The sequence below is a fragment of the Pseudorasbora parva genome, chromosome 8 (genome assembly GCF_024679245.1).
Source record: "Pseudorasbora parva isolate DD20220531a chromosome 8, ASM2467924v1, whole genome shotgun sequence".
Lineage (NCBI taxonomy): Eukaryota > Metazoa > Chordata > Actinopteri > Cypriniformes > Gobionidae > Pseudorasbora > Pseudorasbora parva.
Window position 1 is genome coordinate 36,767,102 of NC_090179.1, and position 15,233 is coordinate 36,782,334.

Sequence of the window (15,233 nt, forward strand, 5' to 3'; positions counted from 1 at the left end):
CTTTGCCAAAATGAGAATTGGCCTGAAGTGTGCAGGCACACGGCATCTTTTGTTACAAAACACTGACACCGTGTGGTTAAGATGTGCAATACAATACACCGTGTGGTTAATCTTATAAAAGACTAATCAGCCACCTTGGGTTAGTTCAACCAAAGTTTTAAATTCTGTCATTAATAACTCACCCTAATGTCGTTCCAAACCCGTAAGACATCTTCAGAGCACAAATGAAGAGATTTTTGATAATATAAATAATAATAAAGACATTGCTAAAATAGTCCATGTGACTATAGTGGTTCAACCTTAATGTTATGAAGCGACAAGAATACATTTTGTGTAAATAAATAAATAAACAAATAGTTTATTTATTCAAAGTCTTTACTAATGATGTCAAACTAAGAGAAGAAATTGTTGAATAAAGTTGTCTTTTTTTGGCACAAAAATGATTAATGTCACTTCATAACATTAAGGTTAAACCTTTGAAGTCACATGGACTATATTATCAATGTCTTTACTACCTTTCTGGACCTTGAAAGTTGCAATGACGTTGTTGCCTGAATGGCTGGTTCAGAAACCTCCCAATTTCATCAAAAATATAATTTGTGCTCCGAAGATGAACGAAGACTCACGGGGTGAAAAAGAAACTTAATGAAACTCACATGAGGGCGGGATCATCATATATTAAACAGCATATAAGTTGCCTAACCGTTGAAATGTTGAGAGAATCTACTCCATATGTTTTTGATCATCATCCTGAATCAGATTTAGATGTAGCCTGCATCCAAAATCCCATACTCTCAAGTAGGTACTTATTTTGAATAAGTTACTACTTCATGACTGCTAAAAAAAGTATGTTCTATATGCAGGAGACATTTTTCAAGTGGGGGGTTTGGGATTTCCAAATATCAGACCACCACTTCAGGCTCACTGTTGTTAGAACCCCTTTACCTTAAACTTGCCTGATGCTAACAACAACAACAACAACAAGAAATATATTTTTTTTTCTCGATAACTATTTAGATGATAAATTAGATTTTAAGTAGATGATATTTGGAGTGTTTTCTGTTTTATATTGAGCTGGTACCATTGCAGGTTAAGGACTGCTGACTCCTAAAGTTTATGATATTCTTCATATGCTGTGTGGTGGTCAGTTCACAGCAGTGACAAATTTTTTGCCGTAGCCTATGTTTCAAGTGTTTTTTATTTATTTTTTATTTTTTAACTTTTTATGTAGGCTAGTACATTTTTACCTTCATATAGATCTTTTTAAACCTAATTCTTTGCATGCTTCATCTTTTGTGTCAATTTCATAATTTTATCAAATTTAATTATTATAGTAAGACACAATAGTACTGTTAAGTATCATTTAACAATATTCATCTTTGCAATGGAGAGAAAACAGAAGCTGCATCTTAAGTGACATTTAGATAATTTATGACCGCAGAGGTGACAAATTAATAACCTGCAGTTGCAAATGCAGAAATAGTTTTTATTTTTTACACAACTTTGTACATAGTTTTTTTAAATTATCATTTAAACGTGAATTTAAAACCGCCCGTGGGTGGCAGCAAGTCACCGTTAATGAGTGAGTCATTTATTCAACTGATTCATTCAAACGACTCATTTATTCAGGAACAAAGCATTTGACTATCTCAATCTATCTTAGTCGCCGAATCATTGATTCAATTGATTAGTTCAAAAAGAGGGTTCATTCAGTAAGGAAACACAGAAGCCATGCTTTGTTTTGAACTATTTTCGGCGAAATAGAGTCATTTATTAACTTATTGCTTAGTAGCCGAAACTTGTATAAAATCAGTATTTTGACATTTGTTATGCTGCTGCTGGAGAAAAACTGCACTCATCTTGTGATATATTAAATTATATAATAAAGTAGCCTAAATCACGCAGTGAAAGGGTGCACTCAAATGCTCACCCACACCAATCTACAAGACTAGAGCTATGCAAGCATTCTCTGAGGGATTACCATAGTATGGCAAGCCGTTCAGGAAATAATACATGTGTATTGTGTGAATATGGATTGGTTAACTGGTTGAATGTATGGTTTAATTGCAAACACATTGGTTTATAATACATTGGTTTAACCAGACATATATTGGTTTAGATACATTGGTCTGATCAAGTGTACATGGGTTTGCTCCCTTATACGCTGTTTTTTTCAAGTAAACATTGGTCTCTTTAAATATGCATTGGTTCCCTCAACTATATATTGGTTTAGATACATCAGTTTGTTCAACTATACATTGGTTTGTTCAACTATATATTGGTTTGTTCAACTATATATTGGTTTCTTCAGCTATATATTGGTTTAGATACATCGGTTTGTTCAACTATATATTGGTTTGTTCAGCTATATATTGGTTTAGATGCATTGGTTTGTTCAGCTATATATTGGTTTGTTCAGCTATATATTGGTTTAGATACATCGGTTTGTTCAACTATATATTGGTTTCTTCAGCTATATATTGGTTTAGATGCATTGGTTTGTTCAACTATATATTGGTTTGTTCAGCTATATATTGGTTTAGATACATCGGTTTGTTCAACTATATATTGGTTTGTTCAGCTATATATTGGTTTAGATACATCGGTTTGTTCAACTATATATTGGTTTGTTCAACTATACATTGGTTTCTTCAGCTATATATTGGTTTAGATACATCGGTTTGTTCAGCTATATATTGGTTTCTTCAGCTATATATTGGTTTAGATGCATTGGTTTGTTCAACTATATATTGGTTTGTTCAGCTATATATTGGTTTAGATACATCGGTTTGTTCAACTATATATTGGTTTGTTCAGCTATATATTGGTTTAGATACATCGGTTTGTTCAGCTATATATTGGTTTGTTCAGCTATATATTGGTTTAGATACATCGGTTTGTTCAACTATATATTGGTTTGTTCAGCTATATATTGGTTTAGATACATCGGTTTGTTCAACTATATATTGGTTTCTTCAGCTATATATTGGTTTAGATGCATTGGTTTGTTCAGCTATATATTGGTTTAGATACATCGGTTTGTTCAACTATATATTGGTTTGTTCAGCTATATATTGGTTTAGATACATCGGTTTGTTCAACTATATGTTCAACAGCCTTAGTCCTAATGGGTTGTAGCTATCTTAGCTATCAAAATCCAGTGTTCGGCACTTTGCGGACATGAGTTGTTGTTGTAGATGTCTGTCTTTATTAAAAAAAAAAAAAAAAAAAAAAAATTGTTGTGTATTGTGCTAATTAATTGAGATTTCTTACAGCTCTTACAGGTTTTTGGCCTTGTCTGTTCCGTTGCTTCTATTACTCTCCCCTTTTTTGTAAGTCGCTTTGGATAAAAGCGTCTGCTAAATGATTAAATGTAAATGTAAATATATTGGTTTCTTCAGCTATATATTGGTTTGTTCAACTATATATTGGTTTGTTCAGCTATATATTGGTTTAGATACATCAGTTTGTTCAACTAGATATTGGTTTGTTCAACTATATATTGGTTTGTTCAACTATATATTGGTTTGTTCAGCTATATATTGGTTTAGATACATCGGTTTGTTCAACTATATATTGGTTTAGATACATCGGTTTGTTCAACTATATATTGGTTTGTTCAACTATACATTGGTTTGTTCAGCTATATATTGGTTTAGATACATTGGTTTGTTCAACTATATATTGGTTTCTTCAGCTATATATATTGGTTTGTTCAACTATATATTGGTTTGTTCAGCTATATATTGGTTTAGATACATCGGTTTGTTCAACTAGATATTGGTTTGTTAAACTATACATTGGTTTCTTCAGCTATATATTGGTTTAGATGCATTGGTTTGTTCAGCTATATATTGGTTTAGATACATCGGTTTGTTCAACTATATATTGGTTTCTTCAGCTATATATATTGGTTTGTTCAACTATATATTGGTTTGTTCAGCTATATATTGGTTTAGATACATCGGTTTGTTCAACTAGATATTGGTTTGTTCAACTATACATTGGTTTGTTCAACTATATATTGGTTTGTTCAGCTATATATTGGTTTGTTCAACTATATATTGGTTTCTTCAGCTATATATTGGTTTAGATACATCGGTTTGTTCAGCTATATATTGGTTTCTTCAGCTATATATTGGTTTAGATGCATTGGTTTGTTCAGCTGTATATTGGTTTGTTCAGCTATATATTGGTTTAGATACATCGGTTTGTTCAACTATATATTGGTTTGTTCAGCTATATATTGGTTTAGATACATTGGTTTGTTCAGCTATATATTGGTTTGTTCAACTATATATTGGTTTGTTCAGCTATATATTGGTTTAGATACATCGGTTTGTTCAACTATATATTGGTTTGTTAAACTATACATTGGTTTCTTCAGCTATATATTGGTTTAGATACATCGGTTTGTTCAGCTATATATTGGTTTCTTCAGCTATATATTGGTTTAGATGCATTGGTTTGTTCAACTATATATTGGTTTGTTCAGCTATATATTGGTTTAGATACATTGGTTTGTTCAACTATATATTGGTTTCTTCAGCTATATATTGGTTTAGATGCATTGGTTTGTTCAGCTATATATTGGTTTAGATACATCGGTTTGTTCAACTATATATTGGTTTGTTCAGCTATATATTGGTTTAGATACATCGGTTTGTTCAACTATATGTTCAACAGCCTTAGTCCTAATGGGTTGTAGCTATCTTAGCTATCAAAATCCAGTGTTCGGCACTTTGCGGACGTGAGTTTTTGTTGTAGATGTCTGTCTTTATTAAAAATAAAAAATAAAAAAAATAAATAAATAAATTGTTGTTTATTGTGCTAATTAATTGAGATTTCTTACAGCTCTTACAGGTTTTTGGCCTTGTCTGTTCCGTTGCTTCTATTACTCTCCCCTTTTTTGTAAGTCGCTTTGGATAAAAGCGTCTGCTAAATGATTAAATGTAAATGTAAATATATTGGTTTCTTCAGCTATATATTGGTTTGTTCAACTATATATTGGTTTGTTCAGCTATATATTGGTTTAGATATATCGGTTTGTTCAACTAGATATTGGTTTGTTCAACTATACATTGGTTTGTTCAACTATATATTGGTTTCTTCAGCTATATATTGGTTTGTTCAACTATATATTGGTTTCTTCAGCTATATATTGGTTTAGATACATCGGTTTGTTCAGCTATATATTGGTTTCTTCAGCTATATATTGGTTTAGATGCATTGGTTTGTTCAGCTATATATTGGTTTGTTCAGCTATATATTGGTTTAGATACATCGGTTTGTTCAACTATATATTGGTTTGTTCAGCTATATATTGGTTTCTTCAGCTATATATTGGTTTAGATACATTGGTTTGTTCAACTATATATTGGTTTGTTCAACATTGGTTTGTTCAACTATACATCGGTTTGTTCAACTATACATTGGTTTGTTCAACTATATATTGGTTTGTTCAGCTATATATTGGTTTAGATGCATTGGTTTGTTCAGCTATATATTGGTTTCTTCAGCTATATATCGGTTTAGATGCATTGGTTTGTTCATTTACATTTTACATTTACATTTATGCATTTAGCAGACGCTTTTATCCAAAGCGACTTACAACTCAGGAGAACAGGAAGCGATTCGTCAAGAAGAGGCAACGAAACACAAAAAGTGCCCTAAATACCAAGATTTGTACACTGCTCAGAGTAGCAAAGACTAGAAAAGGAAAGAAGAAAGGAGAAATAGAGGGGGAAAGAGTTTTTTTTATGTAAGATTAAGTGCTCATGGAAGAGATGAGTTTTTACCTGTTTTTTGAATGAAGCAAGTGATTCTGTTGTGCATATGGAGGACGGAAGATCGTTCCACCAACCAGGAACAATGAAAGAAAAAGTTCTAGAGAGGGATTTCATGCCTCTCTGTGATGGTACCACAAGCCTTCGCTCATTAGCTGAGCGAAGGCTTCTGGTGGGGGTGTAGACTCGTAGGAGTGAGTCGAAGTATGCGGGTGCTGCGCTTGTGGAAGATCCATAAGCAAGAGTCAGGGCTTTGAATTTGATCTGGGCAGCGAGTGGTAGCCAATGCAGAGAGATGAATAGAGGTGTGACATGAGCCCTTTTGGGCTCATTGAATACAAGACGTGCTGCAGCGTTCTGGATCATTTGCAGCGTTTTGATTGCACAAGATGGAAGTCCAGCCAGAAGCGCATTGCAATAGTCAAGTCTAGAAATGACCAGGGCTTGGACAAGAAGCTGTGTTTGCATGCTCCGTAAGGAACGGTCTGATTTTCCTGATGTTGTGCAATGCAAACCTGCATGACCGAGCCGTCTTCGAGATGTTGTCTTTGAAGGACAGCTGGTCATCAAAGATTACTCCAAGATTTTTGACCGACCCTGAAGGAGTAATCAAAGATGAACCTAGCTGGATGGTAAATTCATGTTGTATGGTGGGGTTAGCAGGGAAAACAAGCAGCTCAGTCTTTGCTAGATTGAGCTGCAGGTGATGTTTTTTCATCCATGCCGAGATGTCCGCCAGACAGCTTGAGATTCGTGCAGCTACTGTGGGATCATCTGGTTGAAATGAGAGGTAGAGCTGTGTGTCATCAGCATAGCAATGATATGAGAGACCATGTGCCTGAATGATGGCTCCCAATGAAGTGGTGTAAATGGAGAAGAGGAGAGGTCCAAGCACTGAGCCCTGAGGAACCCCCGTGGTCAGTTGATGTGTTTTGGATACCTCTCCTCTCCAGGCAACCTTAAAAGACCTACCTGTGAGATAGGACTCAAACCAGTGGAGTGGAGTCCCTGTGATGCCCAGAGATGAGAGGGTGGACAGAAGAATCTGATGATTCACAGTGTCAAAGGCAGCAGACAGATCAAGGAGGATGAGGACTGATGATTTGGATGCAGCTTTAGCCAGACGCAGGGCTTCAGTAACTGACAATAATGCCGTCTCAGTTGAGTGGCCCTTTTTGAAGCCTGACTGGTTTACGTCCAGTTGATTAGTCTGTGAGAGGAAAGATGAGACCTGGTTGAAAACAACTCTTTCAAGTGTTTTTGCAATGAATGGTAGGAGAGAAACAGGTCTGTAGTTCTCTACAAGTGATGTGTCTAATGTGGGTTTTTTAAGCAGTGGGGTTACCCGAGCCTGCTTGAATGTGGTGGGGAAGATGCCGGTGGAGATAGATGTGTTGATGATGTGTGTGAGTGCTGGTAAGAGTGTAGGGGAGATGGCTTGTAGGAGATGTGAGGGGATGGGATCTAGAGGGCAGGTAGTGGGATGGCTGGAGAGGAGAAGCTTAGATACTTCGTCCTCAGTGAGTGTAGAGAAGGAGGAGAGAAGATGTTTGGCTGTGGATGTGGCTGATTCAAAAGTGTGTGTGTGTGGAGGTGTGAACTGACTGCTGATGAGTGTGGTTTTGTTTGTGAAAAAATTGGCAAGATCGTCTGCAGAAAGAGAGGTGGTGGGAGGTGGTGGAGGGGGACAGAGGAGAGAGGTGAAAGTTCTGAAAAGTGTGCGTGAGTCTGAGGTGCTGTTGATTTTGTTGTGAAAATATGAGGATTTAGCTGTATGGACGTCCTGTGAGAAGGAAATGAGCAGAGATTGGTACTTACTCAGGTCAGATGTTTCGTTTGATTTGTGCCATTTTCTCTCTGCTGCCCTAAGTTTGGTCCGGTGTTCACGAAGAACATCAGATAACCAAGGGTTAGAGGGAGTAGCGCGAGCTGGCCTAGAAGACAGAGGGCAGATAGTATCTAGACAAGCGGTTAAAGTGGAACATAAAGTGTCTGTTGCAGTGTTGACATCCATAGAGGAGAATTGTGTGGGTGACGGAAGAGAGGATGGCACAACGGAGGAGAGGTGAGAGGGAGAAAGAGAATGCAGGTTTCGTCTGAAACTAACTGGTAGAGGAGGTGGAAGCATATGAGTAGTGAGATGTAGATTAAATGTGATGAAGTAATGATCAGAGAAGTGTAAGGGTTTGACCAAAGTGTTTTCTGTAGTGCAGTTGCGTATGTAGATGAGGTCAAGTTGTTTGCCAGATTTGTGTGTGTGTGAGGTAGTAAGAGGTTTGAGATCGAATGAGGATAGGAGGGAGTGAAAATCTGTCCAGGTGGTTTGTCCAGGTGGATGTTGAAATCACCAAGGATTACAAGTGGGCTGCCATCCTCAGGGAATGAGGATAGCAGCACATCTAGTTTCTCAACAAAGGTGCCCAAGTGACCTGGAGGGCGGTAAATGACTACAAGATGGATTTTAGCAGGAGCTGTAACTGTAATAGCATGGTATTCAAATGAGTTGTTATTACAGAGAGAGGTGTGGGTTGAGTATTTCCAATTGTTTGTGATAAGGAAACCTGTGCCTCCACCTCTGCCAGTGTGGCGAGGGGTGTGTGAGAAGGAGAAATTGTTAGAGAGAGCAGCAGGAGTTGCTGAGTCTTCTGGACGGATCCAGGTCTCAGTCAAGGCCAAGATATTCAGATTGGAATGAGTGGCGAAGGCTGGAATGAAGTCAGCTTTGTTTACAGCTGACTGACAATTCCATAGACCCAGAGAAAAGGAGGGACGGATATTAGTAAAGGAAGGAATAAGACGCAGATTAGCAGTGTTGCGCTGTCGTCTGCGTCTGATAGTGGAGCGAGGGGTAGAAATAGTGGGTATGTATTGAAAGCACATTGTGAGAAAAGAGAGAAGAAGAAAGAGGATAGAGAAATAAATAAATACTTAAGTGCGTTCTCTGTGTTCGTTCTACGGTGGAGTCGATCGTAGGTCGAGTCGAAAAAGATGTCTTTACACTTGTCGGTCTTCACACGAGGCGGCTGAACACGAGGGCTGAACGCTCCCGCTGACGCTACCGCGACAGCGCTGACACGCTTATTAAATACACACTGATCACTACTCGAGTGAGAGCAGGTGTGGACGCTTTTATAATTATCCCAAAGATTAATCAACGCAACGGTCTGCCAACGACTCAAATCGAAACCAAACTATCACTCACTACCTGTGCTAAAAGCCAACAATTATTATTTAATAACGGCTGGCGATTGCGTACAGCGAGCTTCAAACTGCCCTGGTTAAAGTGCAATTTGTGAGTAGCTCCCGGAACAAAGTTATGAATAAAAAGAATAAGTGCAGAAACGAAATGTATCTTCCTTCTAGTAATTAATACACCAAGCAATACAGCAAATACAGAGTACAAATACAGATTTTTTTTTTACTCATGTGAAATTGTGGGGGTATTTCATAGGGTGAGTTAGTTGTACAAGTCAGACAAGAAGAAGTAGGTGTTTAATAAAAACATTTTTGATCAGGCATGTTGATTTTTATTATAATTAACGTGTTTGTTTATTCTGACAGTTTCTTTTAAATTATATGAACATAGTGTGCTGGTTTTGTCTTCATAAAATATGATAAATGAATTATCTGTTAAAAATGTATACAAAATATAAGCAATACAATAGACAATTGGGGGAATTATAATAAATGTGATTTTTAAGCCATTGAGGAAATTATGACAAATTATATTTTTTACAAGCAAATAGGATGAACACAAAACGAGAAATTAGGAATATAAAGAGGTCATATGTCATGCCAGGCCTGCAGGCAAGTCAAGACACGTATAAAAAAAATACTTTCGATCATACTGATGATCAAAAAATAAATAATTTATCATACAAACCTGATTCCAAAAAAGTTGGGACACTGTACAAATTGTAAATAAAACAAAATGCAATGATGTGGAAGTTTCAAATTTCAATATTTTATTCAGAATACAACATAGATGACATATCAAATGTTTAAACTGGGAAAATTTAGAATTTTAAGGGAAAAATAAGTTGATTTTAAATTTCATGGCATTAACAGATCTCAAAAAAGTTTGGCCAAGGCCACGTTCACCACTGTGTGTCATCCCCTCTTCTTTTTATATCAGTCTGCAAACGTCTGGGCACTGAGGAGACGAGCTGCTCAAGTTTAGGAATAGGAATGTTATCCCATTTTTGTCTAAAACAGGCTTCTAGTTGCTCAACTGTCTTAGCTCTTCTTTGTCGCATCTTCCTCTTTATGATGCGGCAAATGTTTTCTATGGGTGAAAGATCTGGACTGGCCGGGTCGCGGGGGCAACAGTTTAAGCAGAGATGCCCAGACTTCCTTTTCTCTGGCCACTTCCTCCAGCTCCTCCTGTGGTACCCAGAGGCATTCCCAGGCCAGCCCCGAGACATAATCCCTCCAGCGTGTCCTGGGTCTTCCCCCACGGTGGGACGTGCCCGGAACACCTCTCGGGAAGGCGTCCAGGAGGCATCCGAAATAAATGCCCGAGCCACCTCTCGATGTGAAGGAACAACGGCTCTACTCTGAGCTCCACCCGAGTGACCGAGCTTTTCACCCGATCTCTAAGGGAGCGCCCGGCCATCCTGCGGAGAAAGCTCATTTCAGCCGCCTGTATCCGGGATCTTGTCCTTTCAGTCATGACCCGCAGCTCATGACCATAGGTGAGAGTAGGAATGTAGATTGACCGGTAAATCAAGAGCTTCGCCTTACGGCTCAGCTCCTTCTTCACCACGACAGATCGGAACATCGCCCGCATTACTGCAGATGCTGCATCGATCCGTCTGTCAATCTCCCGTTCTATCCTTCCCTCACTCGTGAAAAAGACCCCAAGATACTTAAACTCCTCCACTTGAGGCAAGAACTCTCCCCCAACCTGAAGTGAAGCGAAGTTGCCTGTGACTGAATGAATGAAGATCAACGACACAAACACAATCGCCTTTTGAGTTTCACCCTGAAGTGTTCATGATTTGAGCTGAAGAAGTTAAATGAAGCCTTCACGTCAGATTTTAGTGGCGATTTAAATGATACTGAAGTGTAATCTTGTCACAAGAGTTTTAACGATTGTCTTTCTCCATTCCAGTAGATTCCAGTTGTGCTCGTTTGCATTTGTGTGAAACAATAGTTTGAGGGTTACAGCACTAGATTGCCGTTGATCATGACTTCTCCTAAATTAACTTTGATCAGCTGAATAAAGAGAGTTGATCTGTCATCATGAGGGTGCGGCAAATCAATGTCAATGTTGTTTCAACCGCTTCCATCATTAATTGCAACTAGTAGAGCGTGGCGCTAGCAAAGCACGTTTATTTCCTGAATTAATTAATTTGCTCCACTTTAGTTTAATCTTGGGTTAGGGTGTTTAATGAATTGTAAGAATACACTCTCTAAAAGAACAAATGTTGCAGTGTCTTTAATAGATTTGTCAAAGTCCTAAAGCTTGATATGTTCAGTGTCATTACACATAAAAATGTTAATATAATTGCAAAAGTAATAACTTGCAGCTCCATAAAATGGCTGGAATATCAGTCATTGCCTTGATCACTCTGAGGATCATATGGACCGGTTACTGCAATCATCTGTCTGTGATGTGTGTGGATTGTAATCTTTGTCTCATTGTACACACTTCATCATTTAGTGTTGTTTTGTTCCTTTAGTGATTCTGCTCTTCTCATAAACCTTCAGCTCTTCTCGGAAATGTTGAAAATACATTGGAATGGTTTCATTTTTAGGTAAGATGGACACTCCTGGAAACAGTATGTTGTAGATCTGGTTGTGTCAGATGTCAAATGTGTTTTTACTTTTTGTTTTATTCCTGAATGAATCCTGCAGTCAAACCCAGAAGAGGACTAGTACAGCCGGATCAATGTCAAACCTGCTGAACCGGGACTACGTTTACATCAAATACGTGGTTGACAAATCACATGGGGTCAGGATGATCTGGTGATCATATTTTAACATGCTTTCTACTTTTTACTAGGCATAACATTATTCCTAATATTGTGTTGGTCAATTTGGAGGCCGAGTCAACGCCTCAAACTGGTCGTTGTGCTCCTCAAACCATTCCTGAAGCATTTGTGCTTTGTGTCAGGAGCATTATCCTGCTGGAAGAGCCACAGCCACCAGAATACCGTTTCCATCAAAGGCTGAACATGGTCTCAGCAATGCTTAGGTAGGTGGAGCGTGTCAAAGTAACATCCACATGGATGGAGGACCCAAGGTTTCCCAGCAGAACATTGGCCAAAGCATCACACTGCCTCCGGTGGGTCGCCTTCTTCCCATAGTGCATCCTGGGGCCATGTGTTCCTCAGGTAAGGGCTATGCCGCCCCATACGCAACAGACTGAGCTGCTCTGTGTATTCTGACAGCTTTCTATCAGAACCAGCATTAACTTCTGGAGCAGTTTGAGCTCCAGTAGCTCGTCTGTTTGATCGGACCCCACTTGCCCATTTCTCCTGCTTCTAACACATCGACTCTGAGGACAAAATGTTCACTTGCTGCCTAATATATCCCACCCACTAACAGGAGCCGTGATGAAGAGATCATCAGTGATATTCACTTCACCTGTCAGTGGTCATAATGTTATGCCTGATTGGTGTATATTTGCTTGTCTGTCTGTGATTGATCTTGATTTCACTTTGCTGTAGTTTGGGACAAATCTGAATAGGGATGAATTCAAGGATGTGCTGTTATATCATTGAGCACCTGTCGGCTGCTGCATTTAGTTCATATTTATTACATATTCTCTGTTATTTATGAAACAGGAAAAGTGTTAAAGTTTTTTAAACATTATAATCTTAATGCTGCAGTTCTTCACCTCAAATGTAAAATAACCTGATGAGAAGAAGGAGTGAATGGGCATGACTGAAGCCAAATGTAGGAAGTGTCATGAAAATCCCAAAGTTCTCTGAGTCTGAGCTCCTGTGGCTGAAATACTCATCAATGATGATGGTTCAGATGAGTTCACTGAGATCGCCACAGGACACTCACTGACATCGGCTGATACTCAAAACATCCCTCAGATATCACAGATATAATGCCATTAACCTGAAAGACTTTACCAAATCTATTAGTCCTTCCACACAATCATTCCTTCTATCAACAGTAACTTGTAAATGCTGTCTGAGGCTGAGATACTGGCTAGATGATCTACAGGAGGCGGTGGGGAATTTGGGGGAACACTTATTTAAGAATAAGAACACAATGCCTAAGAGAACTTTTTTTTTTTTTCACTGCCATTTTACGGTTGAGTAAAGTAGAACCAAACGCAGTGTCAGTACGCCCTGTCCGCCGGTACTATTGTCCAGTCCTCCTCTCCTGCCGGGGCGGGGTTCTTTTTCGTGAAGAAGAGGGACGGCTCGCTGCGTCCCTGCATTGATTATCGAGGGCTGAACGACATCACCATTAAGAACCGGTATCCTTTACCGCTGATGTCGTCAGCCTTTGAGATCTTGCAGGGCGCGAAGATCTTCACGAAACAGGACCTCCGCAATGCATATCATTTAGTGCGCATAAAGGAGGGAGACGAGTGGAAGACGGCGTTCAATACCCCTCTAGGCCACTTTGAATATCGCGTCCTTCCTTTCGGGCTGGTAAATGCTCCCGCAGTTTTTCAGGCGCTAGTAGATGACGTGTTGAGAGATGTACTAAATGTCTTCGTCTTTGTGTACTTAGACGATATCCTCATTTTCTCGTCCTCGCTCCAGGAGCATATCCAACACGTGCGATGCGTGTTACAGCGTCTTTTAGAGAATCGCCTGTTTGTCAAGGCTGAGAAATGCGAATTTCATTCTGAGTCTGTAACGTTTCTTGGTTCACAGGCTGTCATCGATTGGCCCATTCCCGATTCCCGTACAGCTCTTCAGCGTTTCCTGGGATTTGCGAATTTTTATCGACGGCTTATCCGTAACTTCAGTCAGATTGCAGCTCCCCTAACCGCCCTCACCTCTGTCAAAACGCGTTTTCTCTGGTCCGACTCTGCTCAGCACTCATTCGAACATCTGAAGAGCTTATTCTCCTCTGCACCTATCTTAATTACACCTGATCCTCAGAGACAGTTCATTGAGGAGGTTGACGCTTCGGATGTGGGAGTGGGAGCGGTTTTGTCGCAACGGTCGTCTATTGATAACCAGATCCATCCGTGCGCTTTCTACTCTCACAGGCTTTCACCCGCGGAACGTAATTATGATGTGGGAGACCGTGAACTCTTGGCCATTCGGCTAGCTCTCGGTGAGTGGCGTCATTGGCTGGAGGGGGCGGCCGTTCCGTTTATCGTCTGGACCGACCACAGAAACCTGGAGTATATTCGTTCTGCGAAGAGGTTAAATTCACGCCAAGCCCGGTGGTCGCTTTTTTTTGGACGGTTTGACTTCACCGTTTCTTTTAGACCAGGCTATAAGAACCTTAAGCCTGATGCGCTTTCTCGTCAGTTCGGCTCCTCGGGGGAGGGTTCCACCACCGAGTCCATTTTGCCCAAGGGCTGTGTGGTTGGGGCGCTCACCTGGGGGGTTGAGCGGTCAGTTAAGAGAGCGCTCACCCGCGTTGCGATTCTTCGTGGTTGTCCGGAGGGTAGATTGTTCGATCCGAGGTCTGTTCGATCTGCTGTTCTCCGCTGGGGTCATGTCTCCAGGTTTGCCGCTCACCCTGGGGTGAGTGGTACCTTGGCCACTGTTTCCCAGCGGTTTTGGTGGCCGTCTATGACTCGCTGGGTATGCGCCCAGGCTAAGTCCGGTAATTCTCCTCCTGCGGGTTTGCTCCAACCTCTCGCTTTTCCTTCTCGTCCTTGGTCCCATATTGCCCTGGATTTCGTTTCGGGACTTCCCCCGTTCTGTGGTAATACGGCGATCCTTACGGTTGATGATCGTTTTTCGAAGGCGGCTCACTTTATTCCCCTCCCTAAGCTACCTTCTGCAAAGGAGACTGCGCAGCTGGTTGTTGACAATGTCTTTAGGATTCACGGGCTTCCCTCCAATGTCGTTTCTGATAGGGTGCCTCAATTTGTCTCGCATTTTTGGAGGGAGTTCTGCCGACAGGTCAGGATTTCATCCACAGACAAATGGCCAGGCCGAACGGGATAACCATGATCTCGGACGATTACTTCGCTGTCTGGCCAGCCGCAATCCGTCGTCTTGGAGTGAGCAGCTTACGTGGGCAGAATACGCGCACAATGCGTTACCGTCGTCTTCTACCAGGCTGTCTCCGTTTTTCTGTTTTCTGGGGTATCAGCCGCCTCTGTTCTCTTCTCAGGAACCTGACGCGGCTGTCCCTTCGGTCCAGTCTTTTATCCAGCGCTGTCGCCGTACCTGGAAGAAGGTGCGTGAAGCTCTTTGTCGTACCAGAGAACGTATCCGCCGCGCTGCCGACCGTCGCCGCTCGCGAGCTCCTAGGTACGTTTGCGGTCAAAGGGTGTGGCTTTCAACT

At 40.3% G+C, this 15,233-nt stretch overlaps 1 protein-coding gene across 2 annotated transcripts in view; it reads right to left on the reverse strand.

The window, feature by feature from the left end:
- Positions 1-15,233, reverse strand: part of fam222bb (family with sequence similarity 222 member Bb) — a 69,364-nt gene that overhangs the window by 33,797 nt on the left and 20,334 nt on the right. The gene's annotated exons all lie outside the window — the stretch shown is intronic.